At 39.0% G+C, this 15,095-nt stretch overlaps 1 pseudogene; it reads right to left on the reverse strand.

Moving 5' to 3' along the window:
* Positions 1 to 9,406: 9,406 nt before the first annotated feature.
* On the reverse strand, positions 9,407 to 11,598 carry LOC114276086 (G-type lectin S-receptor-like serine/threonine-protein kinase At4g03230; annotated as a pseudogene).
* Between the last annotated feature and the right edge of the window lie 3,497 nt (positions 11,599 to 15,095).

Here is a 15,095-nt window from a genome sequence, read left to right on the forward strand (position 1 = left end):
TTAGCTGAGAGGGATATCCCACTCACTTAGGTCTGTGCTTAGAGCAGGAGCAGTGGAAGGCTCTTCTCTCTTCTTCGCCGTGACCTCTGTCTCAGCAGGGGTACCGGTGGTAGCTCCTCTCTGTGCTTGTGTCTGCGCGGCTGCGAAAGAGTCTGCCATTAATTTCGGAACTGAGGGGGTGTTTGTCTGAGTAGTTGCATCCATTGGATCCTTGCCTTTACGTTGGTCCCTAACCAATGGTTCAGCAGCAGGCACAATTTTGGCTGTCAAGGGTTAAACAAGTTAGTGTTGTAGAGAAAAAAACAAAACAAATTGCATGACACAGTCAGGGATATGAAGTATATGAAGGAAGGATACCTGTAGCCTTAAGCTTGGAAGGCGAGGATATGCGGCCCTGAATATGAATACAAGTATCGTTAAGGCAGCTTTCAAGTGGCTTGCAGAAAATAATGGCAGTCATAAGTCCCCACCAATGGTCAAAAGTAGCCGAGCAGTCCGAAGCAGGTTTGAAGAAGAAGGGGCCAAAATCTTGGAAAAGTTTGGTGTTCTCTGTCAGAATGGATTCAGCTTGTGTAGGATCTTTCAAGTGGATTCTGGACCCAATCTCCTCATGGATGGTTGGGTGGAAATAAGGATAAGGGATAGCCTGGGAAAGACCAAATTGCCTGGACCATTGATTGGGACAGTATGCCTCAAAACTGCAGCTGGATAGCTTGGCGGAGGATATGGAACAGCCAACCAAGACATGTCTATAGGTGAGAATGTGTCTTCAACTCTCATTTTGTTCTTGGACTTGCTCATTGTGTAAATCAGAAGGGTTTGTGAAGAGGAAGCGAAGTCTACTGGAGGAGAATTCAAAGTTTTGAAATGGCATGTACAGGTTGGAAGGTCTCTGCGAAGGGAGGTTGTAAAACATGGTAAGATGATTTGTGAAAGTGAGTTTTGAATGGCTGTTATAAGTGAGCAGTTGCTCAGCATAGGAGTGGCAAACAGGTTTCAAGGTGTTAGGTGGTGGGGGTCGTGCCTCAGGGAAATAGGCATACAACCAGGCCTGGAAGAGCCAGAAGGGGCCACCACAGTTGCCAGAAATCTTCTTGTTGACAAAGGAAAATAGGGCCTTGTAAAGGGTGGCAAGAAGATAAGGGGCTAAAGCCATAAGTTGGCCGTCTTGCATACACAAGGCAAGGGGGAGGTATTCTTTCGTGATCTTGTACCCAGGGACACAAAAAAGAAACTCACAAAGCCAAAGTAAGTAAAAAGCAGTTCTTTCTTTGTCATCGACAGGGGAACCACGCTTGCCTTGGTATTTTTTGGCAAAATCTGTATAGCACATGTCAGTGTTTAAAGTAAATGTCACTTTTGGAGGCTCAAGGAGAGCATGAATTGGATTGCCCAAGATTGGCAGACCAGTCAAGTGAGCTACATCTAAGATGGTAGGGGAAATCATACCAAAATTGAGGAGTAGGGAGTTACTAGACTGCGACCAAAAGCATGCAGCAGCAGCAATCAGCCCTTTCTCCACGTCATAAATTTTAGTCTACAGTCTAATTGCTTCAGCAATGCCCTGGTGCTTCCATACTTCGGCGTCGTGACCTTCAATTCTCCTGGCCCAGCTTCGCCAATCAGAGTCTGGTGACCTCCACCCTCTGAGTGGGTTTTTGCTGACATTCCAGTTAGTCCACTTGAGTCCAGCTTGGTTGAGAAGAAGGTTCTCACCATTACCAAGGGGATAGTATGGAGCTAGCTCGTCTGGGAAGTAAGACGCGAAGGTAGGGCCTAGAGTAGCCTTAGCGATAGAGCTTGGGCTGGGCAATAGGGTTGCAGCAAATTTTAGAGGAGCGATAAGTGCTCTGATAGGGTCCGGGAAGCGGAGTAGGTCTTCATTGTTCTCCTCAGCTGGAGATGGTTGAGATTTTTTCGGTGCCATGGCTTAGGGTTTTGTGGTGCTCTGGTTTTGAACGGAAATGGTTGAGAATAAGGAGTACAGTCTGGGGAGTTCGAATCAGAGGGAAATGAAGTGGTTTGAAGTTGAAAGGGTGGGTCTTTTATAGCTTATGATGGGGCCAGTATATTTAAAAGCTCTTATATTGGGCTGTACTTTATGTTTGTTTTGGGCCCAAACAATGGCCCCCTCATTGAAGTTAAATATCATATGACTTGGACCCCCATGACCCCCTCTCTCTCTGATTGGCCACTTTTTTTTTTTTTTTTTCAATTTCTTATTTTTTTTCCTTCTCCAAACAGCAGCCCCCACGTGTGTGTGTGTGGGGGGGGGGGTGGTGATTGGGGGGGTCTCAATCACTTCCGCAATATTTAACTTGAACATGGGGGCCATTGTTTGCACCAAGTTTGGCCAGTCTCTGTCGACAGATGGTCCACTTAATCGAGGGCATGTGGCCAAGTCTGAAGGAATGTCCACGACCTGAAAGTGGGCTCTCTGCATGTGGGTCACCTAGAAGTGATAGGGGAAGTTTTTACCACCAGTCACGGAGTTAGCGGGCACACTTTCGGGAGGAAGCATGAGACAAAGCAGGAGCCTTGCTCTGTCGACAGAAGTTTAAAACAGTTGGTGGCCATGAAATAAACACAAGAAAAGGGAGCTCGACAGAGAGAAGTGGAGGTTTAGTATTGATATCCGTATACTGTTTTTGTGGCCCATCATTGCATGATCCCACACGTCTACACCATAACTGCCACTGTAACTGCCCCGACTTCGAATCTTCAAGTCCACTCTGCCAAATATTGACTCTTCCCTGTCGACCTTCCTTTTCACCATTGTGGGGCATGTCCCTCATCATTATGAGACAAAAATCGACAGAATATTGTCCACTAAACACAACCACAGTCCTTGCAAACTGGGTCAATGAACCGCAACACTTGGCCACTCACAGTTACTGCCCCTGACTATGAATCATCAAACTCTGCCAAATATTGAATTTTTCCTGTAATTTAATCAAAATATATTCAATGTCGGTAAACTTGAAAATACGTTTGAAATAACCTTTTTCTGTATTGTAATGACTTAAACACAATTGTTGTCCTACATTTTACGTAACAAAAATACACAACTTATTTATATCAAAAACAAAATATACATCTCGGGTTTATAATCAAAAAAATGGGAACTACTTTTTTTTAAAAAAAAGTTCACTCATATTTTCACCTACATTCTGATTGGATATTAGATTAAAAATTCCTCTTTGCACCTATTTTTCCCACATCCTCCCAACAGCTACTCCATTCAACTAACATTGAATCTTGCATGCCACCTGACTTACACGCTGGAGCAGTTACTGGCAGTGCTCATGGATTTAGTGGCCACCCTCCAAGAGGAAACATGAACGAATTGGGAGTCTGTATCTGTCGAGGAAAGGCTAAAAGGACCTGGGCACAGGTGGTAACTTCAATTATATGCACTTCGACAGGTGGCAACTTACTTTCTACATTGTAACTTCTGTGTAGTTTTTTCCCTTCTACTTTCTACTTTGTTACAAACAACACAACAACTTACTTTCTACTTTCTACTTTCTACTTCGTTACTTTCTACTTTGTTACCATCACTTCATCGAAAGAAGTCTTCATCCATTTCAGGCATTTGAACCAATACCACAATTGCTTGATTTTCTTCTTGAACTTGTCAACTTTAAATTACTGCTTCGTTGCTGTCCATATAGGCCCACCATAATTTTACTAACAATAAACCCATAGTAAACATTAAATAATTTCACAACTCCTGTTCGTAACTCGTAATTCATAAACCGATCGGCATGGAGATAAAGTAACGAGTTCGTTGGGTTACTTTCTCCAAGTAACACCCAAAATTAACTGCCACTTGGATTATATACAAAATGCATGTGCTGGTATGTAATTTTGCAAACCCACTTGGACAAAATTCGTATTTTACTCGAAATATAATACTAATTTACGGACACAAGTCATAACAAATCAATACGAAGCGAAACACATCGTTAGTTGATAAACCACACCGCAAAAAACCCTTCAGTTAGATCCAACCAAATATGGAACAGAAACAAGCAACCCGCAATAGGAATCTTGGAATACAGACATAAGCCAATTCCCCACCCAAAACAACACACAGACAACCCATATATATCTCACCTCACCTTCAGTTAGTTTTGAAAATGACAAGTCACTGCAAACACAAATGACAACATCACTCTAAACAATATGGGAAATTTACAACTCGTGGCCTTGTACATAAGTAACGTTGTGCCATTTCCTGGCATTGTACATAACCAATTATTTACACGTTACGTACAGCAATCCGTGCAAAATGAAAACTACATACATTATTTCCATGTGTTTTCAATAGCTAAGGGAATAAGTAAATCATACAAATTATACAATTACCTGATTCACCTCATCAATTGTGTTCGAATCATTTTTCCACACTGCTGCTTCAACACTACCGTATTGGCCCACAGGCTGCTTGGAATCAGGAGAAACATCAAAAAATAGTCGCCGTTGCTTAATGTGCGGTGTACTTGGATCCACCAACCCAGTTTTGCAGCGAACGGGCAATGACTCCGCATTGTACTCACGGTCAGTTATGTGGGGTGTATCTGCATCTGAGTTATTACCCACTGTTCGGCTAAACCGAACCTTAGGACACATTCGCTTTGTGTGCCCAATGCATTTGCAATTCCCACATTTTCTTGGTCTTCGACAGTTGAACGAGGCCCGTCCTGGGTTCCCTTTTGTCTTCACAACATCAGGATCTTCTACTCCAAATTGTCGACGGAATGAGTGTTTCCCTTTGTCTCCATTCCCACCGTTCAAATTCCTCTCATATAACTCCTTCATCCGGCTCGTCATCGGAAGACATGCATCCCTAGCATCCTTGAAACCTTCCGTTGATTGCGAGGCATAGAAACACATTTCGTTGTAGAAAGAACACAATATCCCATACCGGGCCGTCTGTGTTGTAGTGCTATCAATTGAGGGTTGAGGCCATTGCTGGCCATCCTGGCTTGCAGCCCTTGTCCATCTATGCAGCACACAAGTTGGGGGAATTTGCGTTAAATTTTCAGCTTTCATAACACATATCATGTGGCAGCAAGGTAGCCCCAACGACTCAAACTTCATGCAAGAACATCTCATTGCAGCATCCATTGGACTGTGTGTTACTATCCATGATCTGTCCTTCACTCTGTACTTATGAATATAGTAGCATTTCTGACCATCCGGCAAAGGGAACACATCCTTCACATTCAACTTCCCCTCTTCTAAGATTTCATCACGGAACATTCTAAATATATTTCGGGTGAATAGCTCAGCTCCATGTCTCTCTATATCTCGCAATGGAGTAATCAATACCGGAAAAGTGTTATTTGTTTCAGCATCATCTCCAGCCTCGTTATACCTTATCCTTGCAAGAGCCCGATCATAGTGCCTAACAAATTCATATAGCTTCAATTTGTGTTGGAGGAAGGGATTGAAATAAGCATTCATACACTCCGAGCGATGAGTGCTCTTCATCCCAGCAAAGAAATGTCCACGCATATATGCCTCAGCCCACATATGACGCTTCTCATATGTCTCCAACACCCAACTGTTGGTTTGAAGTCCAAATTCTTCGACCATTGTCGTCCAGCCATGCTCAAACTTTGTCTCATCCGTTTCCATGTCCATGCACTGCTTGAAAGCATGTGCAAAGCCACTTATGTGAACATTTGAAACAGCATTTTTCCCAAGATGCCAATTACATAATCGATGTCTTGCATCTGGAAATACTCTTCTGATTGCCTCTCGCATCGACTTATCCCCATCTGTCAGTATGGACACAGGTGCTTTATTGCCCATCGCCTCCATAAATGTTTCCAAAACCCATGTGTATGTCTCAATTGTCTCATTAGCTAGCAAAACACATGCAAATATCGTGGTCCTAAAGTGGCTAGTCACACCAGCCAACATGACAAACGGTTTCTTGTATGCATTGGTTCTGTAAGTTGAGTCAAATATCAACACATCACCAAACTTTGCGTAGTCGGCCCGCGATTTCGAATCTGCCCAGAACAGATTTTGTAACTTGTTATCGTTACACACATCATACTTGTAAAAAAAACGTGCATCAACATCAAGTTTTGCGCATAGGTAAACCAACGCACCCTGCGCATCACCATCCTCAACTTCTGCTCTACGTTCGGCTTGAATATGGTTGTGCAGATCCGTGCGGATGAAACCAACATTCTCATAAGACCCGGACTGATTTACCATATAGTCCATGATTTGGCTAGTCTTCACACCGACATTGCGCATAGCCATTGCTTGAGCTTTGTCATCGCTGTTTAAACTGCGATGTGACCTCAGATACATCACACAGTGTTGTTCCGCCAATTCATGGTTGTGGTCTGCGACGAAGTGAGTCACAACATACTTTCCCCCTTCACCAGCATCCGCATCGTACCGTATGCGAAATTGGGCTTTGCAACCTACTCTTGTTAGTGCCTTGGGAGCTCTACTCTTCTCAGCAACACAGTCCAAGTATTTTGGTAATCTCTGACCTTCCCTTGAACACAACCACAGCCTACTAACGACCTTTCCCTCTTTATTTGTGTTAAATCTGGATTTTCGTATACTAAATCCCTTGGCTTTAGCATACGCATTGTAGAAATCTTCTCCATCTTCGACCGAATCAAATTTCTGTTCCAGAATAGCACGTTCAACATCACCAACCATGTCATTGCGATGAGCATCGTCAACCATTTCTTTTTTCACATCGGCTCCGCCATCTTCAACGTTCATGTTGGTTGCTTCTTCATTGCTCGGACCAGCTTCGCAACCATGATCAGGTTCTGCCCGACTTTCATTCATCAAACGGATGTCATCTGCTTCATTTGGAATGTCATAATCATCACCTTCCCTTTTAACTTCCGCTGGGGCCATACTGCACATGACATTACTACCAACAATTACTTGATGACCGAAAATTGTTAACACAAACACAAACATGACATTTTCACACGGGTTACCTGTTTGTGCAAACACAAACACTCGCTTGAGAAACAGAAAGAGAAAGGTTAGCTGCCAATGGAGGGGTTTCCGTTGGAGCGAAGCGTAGAGCGGTTGAAGTTAGGATGGGGGTTTAGTTGAGGGAAAATAGCTGAAGTGAACGGGCCAGAGAGACAGAGAGGGAGACAGAGAGAGGGACACAGCTCCATACCTCATATCTAGTTCGAGAGAAGGGCTTCACTTCAGCAATGGAACCAACACAGCCTTCTAGTTACGTTGTTGTTGGAAATCGCCCGTTATACTGTTCCCTACAGAGCTTCGTCAATGGAATGAACCCAACAGGGGCTTCTCCCTGTTAATGGAAATCAACGGTTACACTGACTCAACCTTACACAGAGAGGAGAACAGAGAGAGATAGAGACGAAATACAGAGAGTGAGTGGGATGCAATCATGCAAATACAAGCATTAACCGGTTGCCCCGGTTTCAACTTTTTCACGATTAAACAATTCAATGGTCTTGATCAATTATTGTAATCTAACGGCTAACAATTGGGTTGCATATGGTGTGCAACCTTAAGGGGGTTGCACACTTAAGCATGACCCTTGGCAAAAATCTCTTGAATAAGAACAATAATAATATAGTATACCGAACTATGCATTCTCCTATAATCACCATCTCAACATTGACCCCGTTTAGTAGAGTTGTGGAAAAGTGATTATAGATTATAATTTAACAGATTATGGCTTATAGCTGTGAACATAAACTGTTAATCTGTTTGGTGCAGTTGTGAGATTATGGATTTAAGCAGCAGAGTAGTGTTTGGTTAATAAACTATAAAATAATTTTTTATTGTATAATTGTTCTTTCTGCCCTAATATGATATAAAAATGATTATTTTGTCATTTTTTTCAGTTTTAATTTTAAAAAAATTATTTCATTAATAAAAGTTAATATAATTAGTATTAATTAGTATCAATTAATAAAAAAATTGATACATTTGATAAAAATGTAATGGAAGTATTATTGTTACATTTTTTTCCATTATAAATTAATTAGCATCAATTAATTGCTTAATTAGTATCAATTAATACTAAAATTATTAATTTGTATCAATTAATGGCTTAATTAGTCTCAATTAATACTAAAATTATTAATTAGTATAAATTAATATTAATAATTAATTTTTATTCGTATCAATTAATATTAATAATCAACAATTGTTATTAATTAGTATCAATTAATAATTAATTCATTACAAAAGTATACAATATTGATTTATTAATAATTAATACCAATTAATATTGATTTTTTTTCTTTTTCTTGAGAAATATACAGTTTTTTATTTTTTAATTAATATAAAAATATTAAATATGAATTTATTAATAATTAATACCAATTAATATTTATTTTTTAACTAATATTTATTTTTTTTCTTTTTTTTTCAGAAATATACAATTTTTTATTTTTTAATTAATATAAAAATATACAATATGAATTTATTAATAATTAATACCAATTAATATTTATTTTTTAATTAATATTGATTTTTTTCTTTTTCTTCAGAAATATACAATTTTTTCTTTTTTAATTAATATTAATATTAAAATTTGGGTATTGACGAGGGCATTTAAGTAATTTTAGCCCCCCACACCAATTGCGCGCTTAAGTCGAAAATTTAAACACCCCCTGAACAGCTTTTGAGATAAGCTAAGAAATAACTTAATTTAAGCTATATGCTGGTTAACTTAAGCTGCACCAAACATAACATTTTAGCTTAAATTAAGCTAAAAACTGAAATAAGCAGTTTATAAGCCCTATCAAACAGACCTATTGCCATTGGAAAATACAAATTACAACATTCATTTCAATCTCATAATCAACACTGTCATTATGTCATTTCAATCTCATAACCAATATCTTTCAAAGATAAAGGGCTTGTTTCATTTGTTTTTGGAAGAGTTGTTCTTGAAAAAAAATTTGGGGAGAGAGTTTAGAAATTTTTTTGGTTTGTTTGGCTATATATTTTGGGAGAATTGTTTTTTTGGGAGTTTGGGATGATTTGATATTTTGGGAGAATTTGAGTAGATGTGTATGAGAGAAAAAGTAATTGAGAAGGAGAGAGGAGAGAGAAAAAGTGATTGATTGATGTGTAAGAGAGAGAAAGTGATATTGGAAATTTTTTGAGAAAAACTCAAACCAAACAATTTTTTAGAAATTTTTTTGTAAAACTCATCTCCCAAATACAAACTAAACATACCCGAAATGTTCTGTTCAATCATTTCTATCTTCAACATAAGACCCTTGTTCTCCACTTTTTTTTAATATTCTGCTCCTCTAGGGTGTGAGCAAAGTGTTATTCCTTTGTCTGGTACAACAATGTTCACAACCATAAATTTCTTTTTTAGGCAATATTCAACATACAAGCATAAATGTCATCGAGCCTCTGTTTTCGAAATTGTGACATCATTTATAGAGCAATGTTCTGGATTTTTAGGGGTACTTTCGTTTGTCACACCCATGATTTTGGAGAAAGCGGGTTGCTTAGGAGTAGGTAAAACCATTGTTTCATTGGTAAGCATAGACACAACATCTAACATGTTTGGTCTATCGGTTGCAATTTCTTGAACGCACAAAAGACCAACTTGAATGTTTCGCATAGCCTCACTTATGGAACATGCGTCAGCTAGTGCTTGATCCACTAACTCTGAACCCTTTGCTTCTTTCCACAAGTTCCATGCCTAAAAAGGTTCATGAAAATATCATACAAGGTCAGTCTAGGAAAACAAACAGGCAAATTTTACGAAATTGGACTGAATTGCAATTACTCACATATCCTATCAAATTCAAAGCACAACTAGGACGATAGAAACCTGTGTTCCTCTTCTCACTTATAATCTCTAGCATCATAACTCAAAAACTGAAAACATCAGACTTCACAAAAAAGAGACCATCCATAGCATACTCAGGAGACATGTAACCACTGTTTCCATCATTCAATTGATTTATATTATTATAAAAATCCAATGCATTTGAGATATTTATAAAGAAATTTTATATCTACATATTCGAAAGAGCTATCTCACCTACTATGTCCCAACAATTTTGTTTGTATTTGCTTGATTTTCATTGTCACCAAAAATTCTAGCAGTGCCAAAGTCAGATATTTTTGAGTTCATGTCATTGTCCAATAAAATGTTGTTTGTTTTCAAATCCCTATGAATGATTCTTAATCTAGAGTACTTGTGTAGGTACAATAGCCCCTGAGCAATTCCTCTGATGATGCTGACACGCATTTTCCAATCTAGTAAATGCTGTTTTGTTACATCTGCCACAAAATTTGTATAGAGAAAATAAATAAACATTGGCACACTAGAGATCAAGAACGAAATAAGAAGCTCAATCGATCTAAAGTTAGCGAAGAAACAAACCGAATAAAAAGAAATCCAAGCTTTTGTTTGGCAAATACTCGTATATTAATATTCTCTCATCTTTTTGCATGTAACAACCCAAAAGTCTGACAAGATTGCGATATTGTGGCCTTGAGATCAATATAACTTCATTCTTGAACTCCTCTGATCCTTGTCTTGAGCAGCTAGAAAGTCTTTTTATTGCGATTTCTTGCCCATTAATCAACACTCCCTGAAAGTCTAGACTTGTTAATCATGTTACAAAACTCATCAAAGTAGTTAAAAATAAGAGAATTATGTATTCAGAAATACATAGTAATAATTAAAAGATTCACATAGTTAATATAAGAAAGATCTGTGATAATAAATATCTTCGATATTTTGATTGGAAAAAAAAAATATATATATATACACATGTAAAATAGTTCTTGAATGGCAAAATAGTACTAATGGTATTAATTCTGATTCTTCGTACCACGTAAGACCATGATAAAAAGGCGAAAAGTAATATTTTCATCCCTAGTGAAAAAATTATATTTTTACCTTATTTTTTTAGGTAGCATGGAAAGAAATATTTTTACCTTATAAACAGGTCCATAACCACCCTGACCTATTTTATTTCTCAGAGAAGTACTCTGTAGAAAAACTGACAAAAGGTAATTCACGATCCCTTTTTCCCCTTAACTTCAGCTTTCCTGCATTGCTTAATTCATCAATAGTTGTCATACAATTATTCAACTCATCCTTTAACAACTGCATGCCTTGGACGATCCCATCTTTCTTGCTTCCTCCTGTTTAGCATTGAATTAAAATTATGTTTAGTTTTGTAACAAGAAGTTTGAGATTGGCTTGGAATTCAAATTCTTGGCCTGTCTCAAAATATAGGAGAAAGATACAATACATACCTTTAAAGCAGTGATTTCTCCATCGTAGATAGGACAGTAACAAGACTGAAGTAAGAATTAATAGAGAAGCTACTGGACCAACAATGGTTAACCACAGTTGTATGTTTCTCTTCCTGGCATAATCTGGGGGTATATTATTCACCGTTGCACTCACTGTTTCATTATATGAATATTCTGTAGGAGAAGAAGGGGAAAATTTTAAAGTTAATCAGAAGTTTTTAGATAGCTTAATTAACTACCACTTGAGCTATATGAAGATTTCAGCTCATGAACTGTACCGTGTGTTCTACTAGTGAGCATTGGAGAAACCATCGCACCACTAACTCTTTTCTTTTCTTTTAAAAAAAACACACACACACACACTCTAGGGCTGCAATTTGGGTGTGGGGGAAGGGGAGCCACTAAGCAACAGGGCCAAGTGGCGAGTGGATCAGATAGGAACTTATGAAATTCTCTTGCCCAATGTTACGTCTAGTGAGGTTTGAACCCCAACCTCTCATATGAGAATGTTGGGTAATGCCATTGAACTACAAGCCCTTGACCACCACAAGCTGTTAGGAATTTGGATGAGTAGTGTTTCCAAGCTGGGAATAGACTTGTAATTCTTTAGAATAATAAGTATAAGAGAAAAGTTAGGGATCATGAAAATTTTGTCATGAAAATATTGGGCAAACACTTTAGCTTATGAATTTAAGGACAGTCAGTTTCAAAGAAATGAAAATTTGGGTATCAATTCCTTGCCAATGTCTCATTCTTATCCCTTGAATCCAAGGGATGGAAATCTTTGTGTCAAAACGAATAGTTTTACGTAGCGTTTAACAAATAGGCCCGGTCCGATTTCAAGTAACAGATCTCCAAATGGTGTTGGAGGTTAGAATATGGATTTGATACCATGCTCTGGTGCTGAGCTGAGAAATTTGGATAGGGAAAACATCATGCCGTGGTCTGGAAACTATGATCGGGCAAATGCCAGTTTTGCACCACTTTCTTGCAGCAATCAATTGGTTGCAAGCGTCTACCCAACCACGTCTTCGTATGACGGTAGGGTGTGGGGTGGTTTTCGTAATGGCATTCGCAACCATCGATTTGCTGCAAATGATATGAGAACCCAGACGACTTGTTCTTACCACGCTCGTAACCATCGGATTGGGCTCACTGAGATGGGGAATCATCGAAATGTTAGATTGAAAGGAAGGCCTCAGGTTGGAAAATTCTACCCTGGGCTTATGTCTAGTTCATACATCTCAAAATAAGGCCAGGCTATGAGATTTAACTGTCCTAGTTTGTGGAAGCCTTGGTGTGGTTATCATGATCATACCCCCAAAGAAATTGGAAGAATGATGGATTCTGGGCTGAACGACCAAACATACTCGATCAGTGAACCTTATAAAGAAAACTTCACTGAAAAGAGTGGTTATGGAGTTCCACAACCACAAGCGCCAAATCCTAATCAATGTCATTTTGCTTACAATGGAATGGGTGCCCAATCTTTGTTGCCTACTAATATTACCAAAAACACATTGACAAGCACAAGGGCTATGGATTCCTGGGAGGATCTGTTAAATGGTTCCAATGGGGACAACAAAGAAGTTCCTTCTCCAGATCCTTGCAAAAATTTACATAGAGTTACCATGAGCAGCCAACCAAGTTGTGATTTCAAAAATGAATCACTGCTCGTAGAGCCAATAGAGGCTATCAACATCTTTGGTTCTTTAACCAACTAGGCCCAGCCTAGTTGGCCACTATGCCTTCTTTAGGGCTTAATTCCAAAGAAGTCATGATTTCAATTCCTCTTAGGAGGGTTAAATTAAGGGAATGCAAACACTTAAGTGTTTTGCCAATGGTGGGGAGATTTTCTTCCATAGGTGTTAATCTAGCAACTAACAACTAACATTTGCCGATCAAAAAAAAAAACAAAATCTCTGGTTCTCCAAACAATTTGGGTTTTAGAAATGGAACCGAATTGGAATGCAATGGTAAGTTGTCAAAGATAGAATCAAATGTTAAGTCATTAAGCAACCATCATAGTAGTGCTCGTGCTATACAAGCGGGGACTTGCATCTTTGGTGGATCTTTCTTTGTGTAATCTTTGCTTGTCGTCATCAAAAGAAGTTGAACCTGTAAGATTTCTGAATAAAGTTTGTATATTCAATTGTGTATGTTTACAAAGAGTGCATTAGTTATATAACCCTAATCTATGATAGAAAAAGGAAATATAAAGAAAAGGGAATTGCCTAATTCCTAATATACCATATATGCAATATATATTCTCACACCCCCACTCAAACTCAAGGTGTGTTAACAGAAAACACTGAGAGTTTGCTAAGAAAAAATTGAAACCGAGTGGTAGTGTGAGTCTTGGTGAAGAAGTCCGCAAGTTGCAAAGTCGAGGAGACAAAAAAAAGCGAGATAGAGCTAGACTACAGATGTTGTCATATAAAGTGACAATTAATCTCAATATGTCTCATCCATTCATGGAAGACAGTATTGTGGGCAATTTGAATAGCACTACGGTTGTCACAATAGAGAGAGGTCGGAGAAGACTGGGGTACACCCAAATCAGAGAAAAGACAACAAAGCCAAACAAGCTCAGTAGTAGGATGAGCCATAGCACGGTAGTCGGCTTCAACAGTAGAGCGAGCAACAACAGGTTGTTTCTTGCTTTTTCAAGAGATCAAGGAATCGCCAAGAAACATACAGAAACCAGAGGTGGACTTGCGATCAGTAAAATCATCAGACCAATCAGAATCAGCATAGGCCACCAAGTCTAAAGAGGAAGTAAACAACAGCACCAAGCCTTGAAAGATGGTACACTGGAGATAGCGAAGAATGCGAACCAAAGCAGCCCAATAGGTAAAGCAAGAAGCAGAAACGAACTGACTAACCACATGAACAGCATAAGCAAGATCAAGGCGAATGACAATAAAATAAACTAAACAATCCACCAACTCGCGATAGACCATGGGATCATCCAGAGGGACACCATCACTAAAGTAGAGCTTCATATTAAGCTCAATAGGTGTATTAGAAACCTTAGTATCAGTAAGATCGTTACGGTGAATAGCTTCATTAGTATACTTAGCTTGAGACAAAAAATAGCCCTTTGGAGAAGAGGCAACCTCAATACCAAGAAAATATCACAATGGACCTAGATCGTTCATTTCGAAGGTGCGAAAGAGATGTTGCCTGACCTCAGAGATAGCAGAAGAGTCAGAGCCAGTGATGATCATATCATCTACATAGAGGAGGAGAGCAACAAAACCAGCCGAGGTATATCTCAGAAATAAAGTAGAGTCAGAAGCAAAAGGATGAAACCCAAGCTCGGTAACGACAATCTAAAAGCGATCATACCAAGCACGAGGAGACTGCTTCAAACCATACAGCACACACCGAAGGCAACAAACCTTCCTAGAGGAGTGGAGAAGATTAGATGGATGATGCATATAGACGTCCTCAATGAGATAATCGTTAAGAAAAGCATTCTTAATGTCCATCTAGTAGAGAGGTCAATGTCGAATAACGGCAACAGAAATCAAGGTATGGACAGTAGTCATCTTGGCAACAGGGACAAAGGTCTCCTCATAATTAATACCGTACTCCTGTGAGAAATCCTTGGCAACCAAGCGAGCTTTATAGCGCTCAAGAGAACCATCAGAATGAGTCTTGACTTTATAGACCCATTTGCAACCAACCAGATTCTTGCCAGTAAGCAAAGAAACCAACTCCCAAGTGTTAGTCTTCTGTAAGGCAAATAACTCATCCTTCATAGCTTGAACCCAATTAGGATCCTGACAGGGCTCCGAGTAAGA

Source organism: Camellia sinensis, chromosome 5 (genome assembly GCF_055761805.1).
Source record: "Camellia sinensis isolate YWXY chromosome 5, ASM5576180v1, whole genome shotgun sequence".
Taxonomy (NCBI): Eukaryota; Viridiplantae; Streptophyta; class Magnoliopsida; order Ericales; family Theaceae; genus Camellia; species Camellia sinensis.